Source organism: Ixodes scapularis, unplaced genomic scaffold, assembly GCF_016920785.2.
Source record: "Ixodes scapularis isolate PalLabHiFi unplaced genomic scaffold, ASM1692078v2 PGA_scaffold13__105_contigs__length_92229423, whole genome shotgun sequence".
NCBI lineage: Eukaryota > Metazoa > Arthropoda > Arachnida > Ixodida > Ixodidae > Ixodes > Ixodes scapularis.
The window spans coordinates 19,426,494-19,448,263 of NW_024609839.1; the positions used below are offsets into that span (position 1 = coordinate 19,426,494).

General features: G+C 46.2%; 1 long non-coding RNA gene across 1 annotated transcript; it reads right to left on the bottom strand.

The window, feature by feature from the left end:
- Window positions 1-3,154: 3,154 nt before the first annotated feature.
- LOC121835522 lies at window positions 3,155-11,786 on the bottom strand. The gene is made up of 3 exons (XR_006077628.1): window positions 11,732-11,786; window positions 8,263-8,333; window positions 3,155-3,274 (listed from the first exon to the last, which is right to left on the bottom strand). It is a non-coding gene; the product is annotated as an uncharacterized LOC121835522 (long non-coding RNA).
- Between the last annotated feature and the right edge of the window lie 9,984 nt (window positions 11,787-21,770).

Genomic DNA, 21,770 nt, shown 5'->3' on the forward strand with positions numbered 1-21,770 from the left:
CTCGTAAAATAATTTGTACAATATCAATCTAGTCAGTAAACCCTTTTCAAAAGTCTATCAAGCAACAATGGCTGTCAGTACTGCTTGCTCACGAAGTGCGTGACTGGATCTGAGTTCTCGCTGAACGCTGACGCAGGGCTCGCTTTCAGTATATGCTCAGAGTATGAGAGCAAGCAATGGCGGACAGGCGTTCGCACTGACGTTGGAAAAGGGTCTATTGACTTAAATTTTATGACTGACCTAATATTTAAAATCATCTACCTTCTGCAACTTTCACATTTTGAAAACAATCACAAACATTTATCCAGGCAATACATCACCGCATGACGGAAAATACATAACATACAACTTTCGTCAACTTACATAGCATACAACTTTCGTCACCACGGGACGTCTCTGCAGTCTCCCGGGACGCAGACCTCCCACGTGGTCACACCCCGGTCCAAGCATCCCTCTCGTCCCGTTTCCCAGAAGAACGCAGGAACAGGCAGCTGTCCCGATCATACGCCGAGACCCAAACGTCTCCACTTGTCTCCATCGTTCGTTAGCACCCGGTCCGAAGGCAGAGGAAGCGGGCCTCTGTTTCTCAGCGGGGTGTCAGGGGGGTCAGCTCCCGCTGTGCCGGGTGGCCCGCTCGGCGTCGCTCGGAAGCTGCACCCCACCCACGCCGCGTCGGTCAGCATGTTCGGCGGCGCCAGAATGCCGAGCCCGAGACTCTGGTCAGTCGATGGGAGGTCGATGGCGCTGCCAGGAAGCCGAACCTGCTCTCTGGGTGGCCGATCATAACAGAATGCATCCACCAGGTGCACATTGAAAGTCGTTTATTTAGCTTTAAGGGGGGACACTACCTTGAATTGCACCTTTTTTTTTTAAAAATGCATATTTAGAACTTTCAAAGTTTTGGCATGTATGGATGACAAAAAACACTCTCACAAAGCCTTGTCAATGTGCGCTAACAAACAGTGTCACAAAAAATTATTCTTTATATGTTGGTGAGGTGTGCTGCACTGCGTAGCACTCGTCATCCACAAGGGAAAATAGCTGAAAGCAATGTCAGTATATCAGAAGACGTTTCAAGAAGACATCACCTACAATGGTGGAAAGAATTTCTGACATTTAAGACGCAAAAATTAATTTTTAAAGCGTTATCATGAAACTTCAAGTGCATTTATCTCAGGTTCACTTTTCAGTGTCAAATATCAGTTCAGGGAAGCTATCATTTCATTATCAAATTATGCGTGCAGATATATTTTGGTTTTTCTATATCGAAATTTTCTGGAGAACACGACTGTGAACTTACTTTCTGCATTTTTCTGCTCTTTTGTTATGAAAAGTTTATATTTCTTTTAATCAAATGTACACCAAAAAAAATATTTTTTTCCATATTTTTTTTTTTGTGAATAAATTTTATAATTTTTGAAATTTCTTTTCATAGTTGTCTGAAGCAAGTATTCTGCTGTATGTTCCAGCAAAAAAAACTGGCCATTTTCATTACCCTTTCTAAACAATAGCTTTCCTCAGCAGATACACTTTTTTTATTATGAACTTTTATGTAACTCATCGTGGGATAAATTTATAGGGTTGAACATTTCCACGGCATCTTTGTCCAGTGCCCTGAGTACACCCTGCAAATTTCATGCAAATAAGACAATCGGTTCAAAAGTTAGCCTTCCGGAGTAGTGTTCCCCCTTAAAATTAGTTTTCTTGTGCTTTTCAACGGAACACTGGTGATTTTGAGGTTAGGGTGCAACATGCAACACATTAAAGCTAGAAAATGAGCGCTGAAATTTCGTTTCCCTACACCTTTAATGGAAGTGTAGCCACATAATCTTAGTATAGTATAATTAATAAATTATTCTATGCATGAACAGGAACTTTTAGTTAAGTAAATCATCCCTGCAGTCCATTAAGCACAAAATTTTAGTTTAGACTAGACAAATGTAAGCCAGAAACACTCAAATCCTGGAATTCATAAGGAAATAACTTTATTTGTGCTTACTGCAGACTTATTTTTCGCGGGCTCCATATTTCGCAATTAAGGTCGAAGCTGAAGTTTTGAAATAATTCGCGGGTTCTAATTTTTGCGATGCAGTGGGATCTCCATATAGATTCCAATGTGTTTACACTTTACCGGAATTGTTTACGGGACCTACTTTTTCAGCAATTGTAGGCGATTCGTAAAAACGATTCGACAGCAATCTCAACCAAGCGATTCGACAGCGACCTCAACCATGGGGTTGCTGTCACGTGCCTTGCTTCGACGCTCTTATTGGGTCGGGAAGGCCGCAGCCTCCACAGCTCGTCAAGTTATTGTGAAACACAGAGTATAGTTGCTGCACTCGGAGTAAGGGTAAAGGATCGCAAACTCAACATGCCCAGCACCTGGAAGAAGGCATAGGACATACACCTCGAGGTTAAAGGGATACTGAACAGAAAATTTGAACTCACAAAACAAGGCTGGACAGATAGGCGGGACGGTGCAAAACCCAAGAACATCACTCATACAGCGATATCTCTAACGGATCGCCATATTTTTAGAAAAGAAGTGCCCGGCCGAGGAGGCCGACGAGACAAGGCACGTCACGATTCTTATTCCCTCTCCTCCTCGCTACGTCCCGTGTCAAGCTGGTGAACCGAAGCGAGGAGGAGAGAAGCGAGGCCGCTTCCCCTCATTCTCAAATTCTCCCGGAGAACAGTGATGTCAAAGACCTCGCTTGATCGTGCCCTTCTTTTCCAAAAGTGCAGCGATCTGTTTGAGATATCGATGTACGAGTAATGTTTTGGAGTTCGTAGAGTCCTGTTCAACGCTTCTAGAGCCTTATTTCGCGAAATTCAAATTTCGGTTCAGTATCCCTTTAACAAGCCACACGCCAGATAAGGTGCTCCATCTGTGTTTAATGGTTCCAGAAATCTATCGATGCCCTTGCACCAACAGAGTTGAATCGTTCATTATGAAAAGCAAACCAACAAAACTGCAAGATGTTTGGCAAAAATAGGTTACAGCCTGTGCTTTTGATTTGGAACTTCAGAAAGATGAGCTCAATTCTCTGGAAATTAGAAACTATGTATATTCTGAAAGAATTACTGTTCTACATTTCAAGGTTTTCTCGTTAAAATAAAAAAATAAATACCAGAAAAAAGTACTAACCTGATATGCACCTATGAAGTCTTGTTTTGGCTAGCAGTGACCGGTCCTGGTTAGCAATGACTCCATGTCCCCAGGATTGAAATGATGGTTAAGTAATGTCCACCCCTTATGCACTTTTTGGTACAACTGGAAGAGACAAAACATCTTGTTAAAAATTACCAATCCTTTTCACGTGCGAATTTTGCAGTTCATGCTTCCTGAAAGTCATTTCCCACAATAGTGTTAAATTAGAACAATGAGAGCAAAGTTGTTTCAGTAAAGGGCCCCAGAAAAGAAAAACAAATGTTGTTTTTAAACAGACTTGTTGGGACACACGTGTCAAATAATTAATTTTATGTGAAAAAAAAATTGGTCAGAGCAATATTGACGGCGCGAGACGCAATTTAGTCGGTAGTCACCTCCTTTCCACCTGTTTCCTCTGGGCACTTCGAGCGAGTAGAGGAGAGGGAGATCAGCTTCGCCTTTGTGTTGAGGTGGCGAGAGCGAATGACCATTCCGGGACGTCATGGACTTTGCGCGCAGAATTTAAAATAAATTTCTTGCCGTCAATATTGCTCTAAAAAATTAATTATTTTCGCATAAAATTTATTTTTTGGCACGAGTGTCCTTATCAAACTGTTCAAAAAAACTTTTTTTTTCCAGGGGCCCTTTAAAGGGGCACTGACACATCAAAATCATTATTTTTTTTTTTATTACCCAAATTATTGAAAACGATGCCGGGACATTACCCTCAAAATTTGAAATTTGGGAATTCAGTATTTGTGAAGTAAAAAAACAATTTCCAAATGCCGAATTCGAAGTTCCCGCGCGATCGGCGCCGGTGCCTTGACGTCAAAAATTGCGGAGACCTGAGAGTCGACTTTCTTTCACCACTCCCTGCTGTTGCCATGGCGACCCAAAGCGAGGAGGAAAGGAGCGAGCGGCGGCGTTGCGACGGACCGGTTTTGAGCGGTGTCGCCTGTTTTCCGTTTGAGGATACAAATCCAGGAGACGGCACCACAACAAACTCCCGATTTTTGGTATTTCAAAAAGAAGGGCCGTAGTGCGTTCGCAATTGCGTTAAAAAACATGTTTTAGGATTGCCGTAATTAAATGTTATAGAGATGTCGCCTACAAAGCTTCTAAATCTCCTGATTTTTGACGTCACCGATCAAAAGAAGCGAGGAGGCAAGAGGCGGGAAAATCAAACGCCAAAAATAAAAAGGCGCGCGCGCGCGCAAAAATTTTTTTTTTGCGATGCGTTTTTTTTTTTGCGTGTCTATGACTGCAACTTGCATCGTTTTAGACAATAAAAATAAATACGACCTTTGGGGTGTCAGTGCCCCTTTAAGAGGTGTTTGCCTGATATGCATCAGTGGAATCAGGTATTGACTAGCAATGACTTATTGCCCCCAGGACTGAAGTGCTGTTTCAGTAAAGTGCCGTTCACACTCTTGTGACCGAGTAAGACCGAGAGAGACCAGACCGGTTTTTAAGCCTTTTGCGAGTTCTTAGGACGGGATGCGCCAGAACGCAGCTGGTTCTAAGAGATTGCAAGTGGCTTGAAAACTGGTCTCGTCTCTCACGGTCATACTCGGTTGCAAGAGTGTGAACGGGCCTTAATGCTTCCTGCACAAAAAATTCAAATGTAAGAACACAAGCCCCAAAATGTTTGTGCCATTCTCCTCCCCCTACTTTTCTGTGCATTTTTTTTTATCCCTTGGCAAATCCTAAAGAATTCAAAATGCTTATCCTACATCCTTCCGTTAGACTGAGTGGGTAACCCGGAGAATTCATTGTTTGTGAGAACACTTTTCCATTCACCCCATGCTGTTCTTGAAAGCAGAAACTCCTCTCTCTTAACCACAGTCATTAAGCACTTTTCATAGACCATGCACACAAGGTTGGCAATGCCAGCACAAGCTCATGTCTTCACTTTGAGCATGGATTAAGCATATATAACTAAATATGAGACACCGGAAGAAGGAAAAAGGAGGACACAAAAAAGAGGACGACACACATAATGTCTCGAACACAGCTGCAGGTTCATACTAAAACCACACCATTTTATAGGGGTACACCGCAGTCAATGCCAAGAACCCTCACACTAAGTCACACCCCCAGATTGTCAGCAAGGGGGAAAAAAGAACTGCCCTCAACGTTCCCACACTTGCCAAAGTCAACCCACCGACTAAGAAGTAAAAAAAAAAAATGCAGCTGTGGTTGAGACGTGTTGTGTTTGATGTTCTCTTTTTCGCGTCCTTCTTCCGGCGTCTCAGGTTTAGTTATGTATGCAATTCACCACCCTTGCCTGTACTTTTACTCTTCTCTCAATTAAGCATACGCCTGCAATTCGTAATATCTGATCTATGGAAAGTCTCTGATCCACCAAGCCTTTTCCATTATGAGCAGGCATTATTTATAAAAACCTCCTTTCATTACATTGTTTCAGAAAACAATTGTTCTTTCTTAATTAGGATCAACTGATCATATTAGGATAATTGCCAAATAATGGCAAATTCACATGATACATCGAATTGCAATTTTCATCCGTGCACCATTTGTCAAGTTGCCATCATGTAGGCTATTCCTGAGATTTGTCCCTCGTCCGCGGACACCCATACTGAAAGGGCAGAGTGCCTCCTTAATCGCAGATTTTTGGCAAGTGAGTAACTCGAAAAGCGTTTTTATGGTGGAGTAGCAACAGCTCACGAATATTTTTGTTTTCAAATCAGTCAAACAAAGAGAGTGGATCATTGCTTTGTCGCGCCACTCTTAAATCTCCACGCGTGAAAGAAGCTGCAAGAACTTTGCCCGGCTGACACGCCACAGGTCCTGGTACTCCTCCGGGTTGGTGTCAAGAAGCTTGTCAAAACTCGCCTAGCATGCTGCAATCTGTCCTGCAGATCCACCCAGTTTTCCATCCAGCAAGACCTTTCTTATGGCTTGTGCTGAAGAGTGGTGCACAAGCGAGCAGTGTGTAAAGGTATTTCCGAATGCCTCTCCGCGACCCCAGGACTTTATCGCTATGATGCTGAAGCCTCCTGAAGCAGGATCATACTTGTGTCATGTCGTTAGTAAAGTAAGTGACACTTCGCTCTAAGCCTGCAACTATGTTTTAGCCCACTTGGTATGTAACAGCGGCACACAACGATTCCTCTTCATCATAGCACCGTGATCCTAGTCGCAAACATCACTTCTGCTCTTGGAAAACAGTGCCACACTGCGATGTAGGCGTTTTGCAAAATTGCAAGGCTGCGAATAGGTATAGTATGTCCTCGCTGTCGCCTGCTCGTCTCCTTAGTGTGGATGCGCTTGGGGGACTAACGTTCCATGGACGTCTTGTCACGTGATAAACCCATCCGCGGATTAGCACGTCGTGTAAATCAGCCACAGATGGACTGCGGAGTCTGCAATCACTTAACATTTTTGTTGACGTTGCCTGCACGTCATGAAAATGTGTTTCGTATCCAATTAGATATTCTCGAAGAAACAAGGAAACTGCATAATGATGTCGCACAATATTCACCTTAACCACTTAACCGGTTTTTGTTTTACAGTTTTTCATCCTAAATTTTTTTTTTTTTTTTCTTTTTTTAAAGTTTGTGCGGCTTGGGCCGCACGTGCCTCCACAATCGGTCGCCATCCTTAAAAACGTGTACAATAAAAATATGCGTGCTGCCATCTCTCAGCTGCACCGCAAAATAAGCTCGGAGCGGGCCTGGGACGTCCAAAACAGCCAAGGGGCAAGGTAGGATGCGTGGACGTGCTACATTCCTCCTAAACCCCTAGGGAACGGCTCTAGGTGGAAGAGCTAGGCTTGCTTAAAACAGTTAAAGGACACATGCAAAGAAAGCAAACTTTTTTTTTAAACAGCCGGATTAGGAAAAGGAAGTCATAAAACAAATTTACAACGAAAAAGAAAAATTTTTAGAGCTATATTTACGGCGCTAAACGAATTTGTAGTTGGCGCCCGCGGGCACCGCGGAGAAGTGGCCCTTATTTATCACGTGATTGGCCGCTATTTGTCACATGGTACCGTAAAATACCGAGCAAGCGCCCACTCAAACTTTGGAGATAATCGTGAAAAAATGGAAAAAATGTACTTTGTGTATTTTCTAAGATCCTACAAATTTGGGAATGGGCGCTTAGTGTGGTGTGGGCGGATGCACAGTATTCTACGGTACTTGCACTCTTTCGGATGCTTCGTATGGTCTCGAAAAGTTACTTATTCATCTTCAATTGAAGTGCAACAAAAAACAAAGATTAATAAGTTACTTTTAGAGCCCAAAGGAAGCTCCTGAAAAAGCGCAAGCAGACGTAATAAACCTGTGCACCGGTAAGATGACGGCGGCGGCACCCCAGAGCACACAAACTTGCACGACGACGGCGGCGCCGCCGTAGAGAAATGCATTGGAGCGGCAGCGCACAGTGCTTAGCATGCGGCGGCAGCGGGTCTCCGCGGCTTCGGCGACACAGCGCGGCGGTGCACAGGTCTAACACGTGACCAGCGACGGCTCTCACGGGCGCCAACTACAAATTCGTTTTGCGCCATAAATATAGCTCTAAAAATTGTATTTTTTCGTTGTAAATTTGTTCTAAAGCAATCTTTTTCCATCAAGGCTGTTTTAAAAAAAAATGTTTTTTTTCCTTTGCATGTGTTTTTTAAGGGTTTAAGGAGCTGCAGTACCTTCCATGTCATTGAATCTTATGTAGTAGTATATGATTCTAAGTCACAAGACTAGGTTACAGAAAGTAACAAGAAAGAGGAAGACAGGACGTCATATTGTTTCATATTCTAATTTTTTCATGTCTAAAATACAAGTACTTGCACTTGTATTTTATCTACACTTCTCTTTCTCACAATGTCCTGTCTACCAAATGGACCAGCGAAGTAAGCTCCCCCCCCCCCCCCCCCAAACATACACACAATGCACAATTGAAATTTCTGGACACAATATTCCATGAATGTATTGGGCATCTGAACCAAGCTGAAGAAAAATTTTTGGTCTGAGGAAATAAAGGGTTACAAAACTGAAAAACATAGCAGTAGCATACTTCTCACTTTAGCACGTGTGGAAGAACCATTCATTTCTATTAGAAAGGTAGAAAAGACAAAGGCTCAGGTTACTCACCAACAGCAACTACCGGGAAAGCAGGGGGGGCATGATTGTGGAGGCAGCTGGTCTCCAATGCTTGTGCCTTTCTGAAAATTGGAAGTAAGACTTTTAAAGCAAAATGACCCTAACTATTGCCACAAAACATTCTTTCATTCCATTTCTCATATCAAAAAAGTTGGTATGAGGAACTTTGCCGGGCTGACACGGTGCAGATTCTGGTATTCATCTGCGTCAAAAAGCTTCTGTCAAATCGTGTCTAGAACGACGGAAGCGCTTTGCATCTCCAATGAACCGTTCAGCCAGCAAGACCTTTCTTGTAGGGGTGTCACAAACCAGCCGACGTTCGAGTTTGACCAGGTTCGACTTTTTCCAACTTCTTGCGAAAAGTTAGAAAAATGTTCGACTGCTGTTCGCACGCGCGACATGCTGGCCAGTTGGCTTCGGATTGGATGGTGATGGCTAAGGGATGAATTAAGGGCAGCACCTATTGGTTATTCCAGTTAATACAGTACAAAAAAGTAAGTTATTAACTTGTTCAGTAGTTAGAGTTAGTTTCTTTTATTTGCAACTGTTTATAAAATTAAAATAACCTTTTGAGTGAAACACAATTTTTGTAGACCTAGGCATGCTTGTATCATGGTCTTGCCACGCTGTCCACAAAGTCGAACAAGTCAAATCTGGTTAAAAGTTTCGAAGGTTTGTCGAACCGGTTTGACACAGTCGAACCCCAAATGCTCGACCTAAAAATCCGGTTTGCCAAAAGTTTGCGGCACCCCTACTTTCTTGTGGCTGTGGTGTATTGAAGGCGCAAGCACGGAGTGAGTGAAGGCGTCTCCAAATGCCCCGTGGCGAGCCCAGGACTTCGTCGCTTCTACGCCAAAGTCTCCTCGAGTAGGACTACGCTTGTTTTTATCATGACTTTGTTTAGTAAAGCTAATGGTGCTTCGCACTAAGCCTATCATTGTGTTAAGTCTCCCTCTGCACGTAACAGTGGCGCAGAGTTCTTTCCTTAAAGTAGAAAATGTTGATTTCGATTTGTGACAACTGTGTCACAGTGTGATCGCACAATGTTAGAGTTTCTCAGCAGTGTGGGGCCGCGAACATGTTTGGTACGTCCTGCCTGTCGTTTGTGAGTGTGCTCCTTTGTGTGGATCAGTTCGTCGTATGAATCAGCCATCAATGAAGAGTGCTGTTCATTTTGAACTTCATATAAATTAACTGAGCAGCACCATTTTGTAGGATGGCTAACCCGCCTAAAACCCCCTGACGTGTTTGTGTTAGTTTTGGAACTGGCGTGTAAGTGCCAGTGCACGAGGCCCATGCAGCACTTGTAAGCAAATGGCAATAGAGCCCTGAAAGGAGAGGTACTTAGAAGTGAATTCTTTGCAGCTCGGCATAAAGCTATCTCGCCTCTGCCTCCTTCATAAAGTCGACTATCATTGCCCCGACCTCAAGAACTCTTTGTTATCACCTCCGGAATGAACATCATCTTGTATTTCCAGTTCCACAAACGCATTCAATCAGTCTTTCCTTTCTCAAGCCATCTGCGACTGGAACAGCCTACCATCCACCATCGTAATCCCAGAAGTATTTCTAGCAAGCTTACGGATCCATTTTTCTTGTTAAAAGTATTTTATTGCCACTGTGTATGATTAATGAGCTTCCTTTTCTTGTTTGTCTTTATTTGTATAACAATGGCATGTAAGTGCCAGTGCACGAGTTGCACACTGCACGAATCCTGACCATGCCCTTAAAGGGAAACTCCGCTTCATTCTCGGTTGTTAAAAAACACTGCGACCCTCTTTAGTATCATCTAGAGAGACCGAATGTCAAATATTATAACGTAATACCGCCTAAAAGATCACTAAACCGGCCGACAAAAACTGAGACGCGCGAAGTCACCAAAATCCGCTAATTTAGCGGGCGACGTGCGGCGCAGCCAACGTTGTATTTCCGTTTTGACTGACGTCTGTTGCATACGCAGTTTTTTTCTTGGTATTTTGTTTTCCAGGGAGAGCTTACCAGGCGGCGCTACGGACGCGCTCCACGTTTGAGGAAGCAAAGAGGCGAGACAGATGAAGAAAAAAGAAATGAACGAGAACAAGAGAAACAAAACGAGGGAGAGAGAGTTGTACGGGATGAGTTTCGCTGACATACGTGCCAACCGGTGCCAACAGACTAACCGCAAATACTATTTGCTAACCGCCTGGGTTGCCGCCTACATAGCCTGCTTCGTCGCTGCTTGCGTTGCCTGTTCGCCGCCGCGTCCTCCCTCCTCACTCCTCGCCCTTTCCCTAGCTGGTAGATCACGTGACCCCTTGTATTCCACGTGGCTGCGTATGCAACTGACGTTGAGGGTACAATGTTGCCCGGCTGTGCCGAAGTTTCAGTTTCGGTTTGCGAGTATGGTAAATAACAAGATCGCACGAAATATATTTTGCTTTTAATTAGACAAACGGTCTAGGGTTCTTTTGAAGTACTTTTTACGTTTATATCACCCATTATCTCAAAATTTCCGAAATCGAGCGGAGTTGCCCTTTAAGGTGAAAATAAATTAAATGAAATGATTGGCAACACAGCACTCACTCGTGGCACGTCTCTCTCGCATTCGCACAATAAAGGCTGAAACGCATGTAAGCGGTTTAGCAAGCAACGAGACGAGCAACTGAGACTTGTCACTGTAGCTCGGTTTCTGAATTTCTAGAAAAAGTCGCTCAATTACTTGACTGCTTGCTCCCATCGCTTTCAAGCGATTACCTTGTCGCGAGACTGACTGAGTGATAGCAAAATGGTTGCCATTGCTTGTCGCTTCGCTCGCTCAATCGCTTACACGTAATTTATACTTTTTGGCTGTTGGTGCTTGCAAAAATGTAAAGCGTGAATTTTATCAAAGGCTTTGTTCTCGCTGACTCTCAGACTGCTGCGAAAACTTTGGGTTCCAGTGAAATAAGACCACATGATTTCTTACTTTGCTTATGAACTGAGGAGGAAAGCTGAGGAGGCAGTAGCTTGAAAATCAGCTCATGGTCTCCTCAAGTTGTTTGGAACACCTTTTTTTTCTGTTGTTTGGCACTACTCAATGCGCGTTTTTTTTCTCCCGACCTTCACAATAAAGTATTGCCAGAGGGTTAGTAAATGAGCGCTACATATACAGCACTTTGTATAAAAAGTCAGTGCCACAGTCGAAAAATAACTCCTTATACTCTTCGCAAGCAACGTCACCAATACAGACGGTACTTCCAAAGGCGCAGGTCACGCAATATTTCGAGTAGTTTCCCAGGACGAAAATCGAACTTGGATCCGACCTCCCACAGAGGAAACAAACGGGGTGCAAATACGAGCGCTAGGACGCAAACTGGTACCTTCAGCAGTCATGGGTTCCGCAAAACACACCGCCTAGCTAGGTGGTACCAAGCCACCACCCGATTTGCAGGACTCAAGCCTTGAACACCGATCTAAGAGATAAAGCTCCCCGATCACTCACCAAGCGCCTCGCTCGGCGCCCCACGCCCCCGTGGGACCTTGCCTCTGGGTCCGTTCCCGCCATTTGACTGCTCGCTCAGTGACAGGTCGGTTCCGGTACTTCCTTGGAAAAAGCTTGAGGGTCATCCAATGCGCAAAGAATGTGTGCGACAAGGAACCGCACACGTCCGCTTTCACGCTGCCTGCACACACAAGAACACGCCATACACGCTCCGAAAAGAAAGGGCTGGAAAAGTACTCACCAAGTAGACTGAAACCCACAGCTGGCTCTATGGGCACGCCGGCACCTGGGACACTTTGTTTCTTCCAGAACGTTCTTCGATGTTTTTCCGTAAGCCTAAAGGCCTGAAACCGCCCGAAATACGGTGGCCCGAGAGTTTGCAGCTTGGTTTGTTTTTGATTTTGGTGACGATGGCGATGGCGATGCGGCGACGTTCGCTGGTTTGACGACAGGTGTTACGACGAAACTCATTTGACGCAACGTAAATGTTCCTGTTTTAATCGACTTACATTACAAATTTTAAACATAAATAAAAACTGTTTCAACATTTATATATTTATTTGTAATAAAGTATGCGTGTACTAAACTAAAGCTTGGCCTGGCTCAGCCTCGTTTTATTTTAACATGGCGGCGACAATCGTCTCTGTTCGTGCTCTGTGCCGTGCTGGACCTATTGGCTGTTCACTGATCGTCCTGTTATCCACCTCTTGCGATCCGCATCAGCCGCAGGCGTGCTGTCTAAGTATTGTGTGCCCGCCGGAAAGAATATCCAGTCTTCTCGGAGGCAAGGCTGCAACTAGGGCTTCTCGGATCGTGGCTCGGACTCCGCGAGCCTCACGTCGTCTGCTTGGCTCCTGCACGTTTCCGGCGTCGGATCCCCCAGCCTTGGCCTCAGCCCTACATGACCTAGCTGGTGAAAGGCAATCTACGACAACCCGGCGTCTTTGGAATGCGATTACTACGATTAGTGGCTCTTAAAAACTCGGTAGGCCTTCTTCAGTGGTGAGCTCTTCGATGTGAATGGTGTTACCTTCAGTGTCCCGACGCTCCGAACGGTCATTCTACAGGTGACGCTGCGAGACGCGAGCCTTCTGTGTTGCTTCAACTCTCAGTGTAATTCTCAAAATGGGCACTTGGTCCCGAATAAGCTGGTGCACCTTTACTCACTCTCGAGACTCATCCCACGACGGTTCTAGCGGTACGTAAAACGTGGATGCACGATTCGGTTTATGGCGGTCACCTTGTCGATTGATACAGTGGAGAACACTGCTTACAGAAAGGATCGTTCTAAGAAGTGTAGAGCTGTGCTGGTCCTGGTACCTTTCCGATTACCCTTTTGGCGACGCCGTAACCTGGAGTATGAACCTCCCACAAGCATGGCAAGGTGCTGTTATGCTGCGAGTTCTGCCCCGCCTTTCGTGAAAGCTGAGTCCTACGGTGCTCCACTGGTGCTCATTAACGCGAATTAAATGTGTGCATACTAGAAGTCTTGAAGTTGAGTCGCTCAGAGTGCAGTACATACCATGGAACCATTTCCAGTGGCCCAAGTGCTGGACAGTTCCGTGAGACAGTGTGCCCAGTCCAATTGTTCTCAACATATTTATTACTCATAATAATGCCTCTCTGCAATCGACTCCACTGCTGTTACGGACAACTGGATGTTGGTGCCGCTTATCAGGTGACCCCAGAAACCACGAGGGTTTGCAGAACACCATTGAGAAGGCCTGCAATAAACATTCAGCTACATTTCTTCTCACAGCATGTCAACAATTTTGTCCAAAACGTGTGGAACGCTGAATTTTGTACTTCGCATGCCTAGTAGAACAGGCCATAACACACTTAGGTGCCTTTCACAGCCTTGGTCCTGCAACACCTAGAGTACTGCAGCTTCATACAAAACTCCAATGAGGTTTATCTTGTAAGATCAGTTGAAAGTGTTCACCAAAGGGCAACTACGTATGTTAAAATTTCTTTATATTGTATATTGTGCTTGTGTCCTGTGTCGTATCTATATGTGGTATACACTGGATGCCATATTTGAGGTGACTGCTCGTAATGCATGCACGGCAGGGGAGGGAGAAATTATCTTCTCAGCAGGGCTCTCCTTTGTGTGTTCCAGACTCGCCCAGACGGTCCTATTCTCTTTTTGAAGACTAACCTGTCACTCAAAATTCGTACAAGAGCAGCTTTCTGCTCTCAGTCTTCCGTGGTGGTGCGAAATGGATGATGCGACGTCAGTGCAAGGCCTGTAGGCATGTTGGAAGCTTGCCAATAGTGCATGCTCAGCATTAGCGAGCTCAGCTATGACCGCTAGTGAATGATGATGCGACGTCAGTGCAAGGCCTGTAGGCATGTTGGAAGCTTGCCAATAGTGCATGCTCAGCATTAGCGAGCTCAGCTATGACCGCTAGTGAATAACACTTATTGCATATTTTCAGCATCCCTTCTGTCATTCTTATTAGCCTCCTGCCGTCCGTGAACATGCCGAAGTTCCTATGCACATTGATTTATGCATTGTGAGTTTTCTGGCTTCCAGTAATTGTGTAATATAATAATTAGCTAAATATTGAATTTCAAAATAAAGTGCATATTTTCATCCACCTTAGACTTCTTCTTTTTTTACTAACTCAATTTTGTATATAGGCGCTGATTTAGGATTTTTGATTAAGCTTATTTCTCATTTATATTTACATATATATTTTCCGGCCCTCCAGACAGCAACAGATTCCCAATCCTTAGCCAAAACGTTTGGTTGTAGGCCGATGAAAATATCGATGGGTCGTAGCTTGGGTGGGTGACCTTGTTCTGCTCCTCCTTCCTGGTGAAGTGTTTGCTGCATATTTTGGTTTGCTGTAGGTGTCCTTGTTCCATTGTCGCTAGAAAAATTTTATTGTATTATTCGTCAGCAGCTTATAGCAAGACGTGAACTGCAAGGTGAGAAACGCTTCTTAGAATAGAATAGAATAGTTTATTATAGGTTTCTTTCAAAATACATTTTCGAGAATCGTTGCATTTATGCTCAAGTCGCACCCAGCTCCAGGTCGCGCGGCGCTTTGCCGCGTACAGATTCGAAGAGAAGCTGGGAAAGCCATAAAACTTTGGGCCGTGCTAATTTTTGTATCTAGTGTTTCATCTAACCACGCAGCAACTGTTCTGGCTTTTTTAGTGCGGAATAGCCATCTCAGAAACTACACCGCTAATCCACTACTACAGCTGCCGCTGCAATGTACAACCAACACAGCGACTGCAGAAGCTTCCCGATTGAACCGACCTGTTTGCCGCTAGGGGTTCCCTCCGTGGTGGGGGCTTGTACATATTATGTCTGCTCGGTTCCTTATGTATCCTCCATCCCTAATGTGACAATATTCAAAAATATTTTTAAACCTAAAAGTACAGGGAGATTCGCCGGTAAAAGTGATTTAAGCGGCGACATTGCTGCAATTTCTCTCATTCGTAACTGACTGCTTTTGTCAAAAACGCTCTGCTGGTTCCCCAGTCTAAACCTTGCCCACGACATGGCATATTGGTGTGATATTGATGTTTTAGATGAATGAAAAACGTGCCCCCAGTAAACTACCAAGATGCTGCTACTGTAGCCAATGTACTATATGGGTCTTATGGTTCTCTATGGTTTTAATATGTAGAGTCCTATGGGTAGATAGAGTTCATACCGGTTATAATGCCACGAGTGTCACCGACCAAACGCGCTCATGGCCGAATGGTTATCGTCTTTGGCTCCTATGCAAAGGGCTCAAGGTTCAATGCCTGGGAGTGGACGCGCCTTTTCGTTATATCTGTAAATGTTGAGTTCTAGTAAATTCGAGAACCCTGTTGCTTATTCGAGGTTAGAATGCTCTACGCACCGAACCTTCTATGCCGATTTTCCCAGACCGCAAGACATTCTTCTTCAATTGAGTAATTTCTCTCCGCCTTGGACAGTGTCCGACTTGCATAGGCGATGACTCGCTCAGTGCCTCCTTGCACTTAACCCAGTACCGCCCCGAGTCCTGCACTACTAGCTTCTGTGTGAATCTTGGTTTCTGCGTCCTATTCAAAGGATCTAAGAACAGGAGAAGTCTAGAGTATTTGCTTCAGCCTGCAAATGCCTGCTGTTGCTCCTCGGCCCATTCAAACATCTCGGCATCTTTCGTAAGGTTTGTGAGCGGTGCAGAAATCCTTGCGAAATCCCAAACAAACGTCGAAAGTAGGCACAAAGTCCAAAGAATCTTTGCATGGCCTTTCTGTCTGTCTGCGCTGGAAATCCCGCGGCTGCACGAGTTTTCTTGGGGCCTGGGCAGACGCCAATGTTACTAACCATGTGGCCTAGGAACATCAACTCGTCAGAGGCGAAAGAACAGTCTGACGGCTTGAGTGCGAGTCCGGCGGACTGCATGACTTGGAGAACAGCTCGGAGTCGTCGCAAGTGCACGTCGAAGTAACTTGAAAATGCTATGACGTCGTCGAGGTCGACAAGACAGGTCTGCCACTTCAGTCTCGCCAGTACGGTGTCCATGACACGCTGGAAAGTTGCTGGCGCCGTGCATAGTCCGAAGGGCATCACCTTGAACTCCTACAGTTCATCCGGCGTGACGAAGGCTATCTTCTCTCGGTCCTGTTTGTCAACTTCGATCTGCTAGTAGCTGCTCTTCAAGTCCATCGATGAAAAATACCGAGAGTGACACAGCCGGTCTAGCATTTGGTCGATGCAAGGAAGTAGATAGATATCTCTTCGTCACTGTGTTCAGCTGCCGATAGTCCCCGCAAAACCAAAGCGTTCCGTCTTAACCACTACTACTGATGAGGCCCACGGATTGCTTGAAGGCTGGATTATATCGTTGTTCTGCATTTTCATGTACTTTCTCCTGAATGACCCCCTTTTCTTTTATGGAGACTTGGTATTGTGACCGATGCACAGGGAGCACGTCATCCTCGGTAATGATGCAGTGCTTCTCAACGGTGGTGGCTTTGCTCACCTTCGATGACGTCGCAAAGCAATCCCGGTATTCGGCGAGGAGGTTAATCAAGCGCCGTCGTTTCGGGTCTGGAAGCTCGGGTCAATGTCGACCTGTGCGGGAGACATACTGTCTTGCTGAGGTGACGAGGACTCTTCAGTTCTTGCGGTGATTTCGGCTTAGTTCCGGAGTTCCTCGACATGGCCCACAGTGATATCTTTCAAGGGGTGTTGCTTTTCTTGTCGGAAGTTCGTCATGAGGACCGCAGTGCGCCCATCCTGAAGTTCAGTTATTTCTCCTGTGATGCCTATTCGTTTTCCCAGGAGCAATTGAATGTTGCCTTCCAGAACAACTTCTCCGCAGGTAGCTGAATCTGCTACGACGGGTACAACAACATGATTGTGGCGGCAGGTTCACGTGGTCGGCAGATACTCGGACGGTGGCTGACGCTGTTTGGGGTTTTTCTGAAGGCGGAACAGGTGTCCGCAACGTCAATCTGTTCTCTCCAAGGTCGATGACGGCGCCGTATTCACACGAAGTCCATGCCGAGAATGACGTCTCTGGCACAGTCTTGTAGAACGACGAATTTTACAAGACACGTCTCGCCGTGAATTTTGACGCAAGCAGTGCATCTTTTGACAGGCGTGATGTGTCCTCGAGCGGTTCGTATCTGTAACCCATCCCACAGCATGAAGGCGGTGAGAGAGTCTCCCACTCAAAACTGTGTAGTCTGCTCCAGTGTCCACAAGTGCTGATGCGTCGTGGCCCTCAGTAACGTTTAAGTTGTTGCGCACTGTTGCAGGAGCGTCATTGCGATACGTGGCTTCGGAAGAGTGGATGTGCTCCTGCGTTCTTGGAGGCTCTTGACTTCAATCGTCTTCGGCAACACCACCTCCAGGCGTTGCCGCAGCTAGTTTTCCTGGCTCCGGAAGTAGATTTTGAGTGGGGGGGCTGAAGTCAAGCATTTTGTTTTTGCATATTTTATTATAGGAGACAAGGGCTGCAGCCAAATTTCTGTAATTTTATTTTTACTTACTGTTTAATAAAATATGAAATATTATTTGCATGAAGTTCCTTACTTAGCATGTGCAATCACTTTTCCTTCCTGCTCTATAAGAACAGTAGGGAGTTTTAATGGCTCGTACGCAACACAGTTGTGGGTCAGAAATGCACACGCGTAGAATGCAATACAGTTGAACCTCGATTTAGCGAAGTCGCCGGGACCCCCTAATTATTTCGTTAAATCGGGAACTTCGTAAAGTCGAGAAAGACATTCTTCGGGATAGGCTGCGCGGGGAATCCGAATTTGCTCGTTAAATCGGGTTTCGTTAAATTGAGGTTCAACTGTACTGCTTTTTTGCGCATGCACATTCTGACCCTCAAAGCTTTTACGTACGATCCACCAAAATTCACTAATATGGCAAAAACACTTACGCACAGTGCTTCAGACAATTTTAAAATTCCTGCGGGGATACACAGCATTGCAAAACTGAGTTTGCAGAGAATCACGTTTATTATTCTTGAAATGCTCATTCAAAAAGACATCCACACTATGAAATGAACAAGTAAACCAAGATAATTACATATATACAATGACATCTTAATGCATATTTTGAAAATGTGCACAAAAGCGTGCTGAAGGAAACAGATCCACATGTAGGCCCCAAAGCCACGTGCGTTGATCGTCTCGAAGAAGACTAAAGGTCGCCAATCGCTCGGCGGTCCTGGAGACAAATTTTTTGATGATGTCGTCCAGGTTGAGCTCGACACTCTTCCTTTTTGAATGCGCAAAATGAGGAGGCATGTTAGCCTCCCCTGAATCATGCGGCTGCATAGATGCATTTTAATGCGGCATAAGGCACTAAACGAGCGCTCCCCCGAAGCGACAGATGCAGGCTCAGAATGAAGAAGTTTCATATATTTTACGACTTGGTCCAGGAGGTCACGAATTTCGTCGGATTTTGCCTGTAGTGTCCTCAATATGAAGTCAATTGTGAGGGAATCAAGGTTGCTTAAAAGAGTCGGCAAAAGTAAAAACTGCGCAGAGTCGGGCCAGGTCAAAATCACATGCATGCAGCTCCTAGGGCCTTTTTCAGGTCATCTGTAGTGAACTGTCTTCCCCCATCAGCGTTAAAATGCTCTCTAGTTTTACTAGCCTGCTTCATACCAGGCTATATTCAAACCCCCGTTGAGTTTCACTCGGAATGCAGTCCATATATCCTCCAAGTACTCCTTCCGTAACGCTGCCTTGCAATCGAGTACAACTGGTAAAGAAGGTTTGTTGCTCATTTTGAGCCTTTTTGGCGGTTTTGTTGGCTTTGCGCTGCGCAGGTCCTTCAAACTAGCCGCATTGCAGTTGAGCTTGCGCAGTCCCACAACTCTTCAAACGCGACATCAGACCGCAGATGGGACATTGCCTCTGATACCTGCGGCGCAAAACGTTGAACGTTGCAGTACCCTCGCAGGCTCTTCGCATGGACCGAACATAGCTATGGAAATGTTTATTCCTAGCAGTGTTTCAAACATTTTCAGAAGCCTCCCATAACCATTCAAAATGGCCCTGCTGTTGTCTGCAATCGAATATTCTGTTTGTAGCAGCTCGTTCAGTGTCTCCTGAACTAGGTTTTCAGCGAACCTTTTCATTGACTTCATTCTGACAGTCCACCTTGTTGGGCAAAGCGGAAGAAGGTTATTTGGCGTTGATCCGGCCTCTTCTGCCGCCTCGCTGACTGGAGTAATTACAATAGATGAATAAACAGCTTTGCGTTTCTTTGAAGTCGGAGGGGGGGCCTCAGCCCCATCCTGAGAAATCTTGGGGGGAATCTGGACCCCCCCTGCCCCCCCCCCCCCGGTTCTGGAGTCCCTGGGATACAGGCTCTGTCGTCGGGGTCGTGGCACTGGACACGCTGAACGTCTTGGTGATGGTGAGCGGGATTCACAACAGAGAGGCGGTGGATTCACAACAGAGAGAGGTGAGAATGGCTAACATCGGAGGTACTCTTCGATGTTGTGAGGGTGTTCGCCGTACCTCGGGCGTGGTCGTCCAGGTCGAACCCACGCAGCCCAAGTCGGCAGTAGGAGCATCCACGGTAGATGTGGTTGGCTTCCTTGCAGATGTAGCAGAGCGGGCGTCGGTCGGCTGTTCGCCACAGGTCAGTCTTTCTTGACAAAGCTTGTTCTCGGCGGACGTGCGCCCAATCTTCCTGGTGTCGGATATACTGCGTGGTGAGGGAGCTTGTCGGGGGGCTGCCTCGTACGGACGCGGAGGTGGTGGTGTTCGGCGGACCACTGCGGCGTAACTAATTGATCAGTGATCTCCTCCGGTGCTGATACGGTGACAGGAGCCTAAGGCTGGAAGGCTTGGTGAACCTCCTTTCGCACGACTTCGGTGAGTGAGAGAGAGGACGGGCGATCAGCAGCGGTCTTCCCGGACGATGTCGCAGACAATTTCCCGAAGTCTGTCGGCACCGGCACAGGTTAGGTCCAGTCGGAAAGATGTTACGATTGGAGAAGCAGTCACGCCAGCAAGTCGATGGTAATGGCTTGCACAAGACGACAGCGCGCGCTCGATGTTGCTGGCTGCAGTCACAAGACCGTCGACGGCTGTCGGGATTGCGAACGAGGACTTTGAAAATTTCACCCTTCACGCCATCCTTAAGGACGCAAAGTTTCTTTCCCTCAGCTGCCTCTGGATCGGCTCGGGTACTGAGGCCCATGACATCTTCAAGAAAGCTGGTCATGGTATCGTTGAGGCCCTGCACCCTTCTATTTGGAGAAAGTCCTCCGTTCACTGTCGATGGTGGTGGTTGATGAACGTTTGCTTCAATTCGGTGGGCAGGACTTCCATGTAGTGCAAGAGGCTTCGTGGTTATCAAACCAGTGCCTCGCAGTGCCTTCAAGCGAGAGGTAGAGGTTGTGGAGGCACTGCTCAGTCGTCCATTCGTTGTGGCGGGCTACGCTTTCATAGTGTTGCAGCCAATCCTTGATGTCCTCTTGGACCTCACCGAAGAAAGGCGTTGGAGTCCGGGGTGCGATAGGCACGTATACGACGGCGGGGCAACCGGGGTCTGCAACAACTGGTTGTCCATCGTCGGCCTCGTTGGTTGCGTGTTCTTGAGTGGCAAAAGTCAGAATTCCGGGGTTAGGCCTTGGGTGCAGCGGCTTCCTTGGGTCTTGGTAGTTTGTGCGGATGGTACTCTTGAGTGGGCTTTGGCTGTGAAGCCTCGGAGGGGTACGCTTCATGGGCTGCGTTAGCCCGCACCTCCACCAGAATTTCACGAATGACGATTGATGAGGCGATGAAAATTGAAGCAAACTAAACGATTAATGGGGCAAACTTGTGCCCAAAACAAAATAGAAAAAGACTAGCGTCGCAGGCGGCGATGACGGAAGAACCGCAGGATCAAACGCGGGTGGGGCTATTTTGCGGCAGCTGGCACAACAGCCCGGGGAAAAAATGCCAGCAATTTCGGACGGCGCGTGTATCACTGGAGATCGTGTTAACCCCCCGCCTGCGTTCGCGCCGCTTCGCAGCGACAGTCTGCGGCTGCTCATTAGTGGGCGTTCGCTAAAACGTCATTCGATCAAGTGAGTGCCTCCCGTCCTCCACTTACCCCACTGTCCTCCACTTACCGTTTAGGTCAGCAAAGTTTCGTAGACAATATTCGTTTTTTTTTTTTTTTGTTTTGTTTTTTTTCATTGTTAATTGTAGAAAACAAATGCTGTAAATATCGCCAAATGTCTCAGCAAAAAAAAAAAGAAAGAAAATTAAGCGTTGCAGGGGACTCCAAACCCTGGCCCGCTGGCCAAATCCGGCCCGCGGAGGCTTTCTGACCGGCCCGCGGCTGGCCATGGTGCTTATATATTGAGCTCCGGCCCACGGCCCGCTACCAGTATAGGCCCGCTGCTACCAGTGCGGGCAGAAGTGCGCGTAAAGACGCTACGGCGCGACGAGCACCGAACATACCGGAAAGAGAGAACACCTCATCGTATTTCTCGCTCGACGCCGAAGCGAAAAAGGCATTTTGAATGCTCGGTTCACACGAAAACTGACAGTGCGGTGGAACCTGCGTGTTCGCCGGACCAAT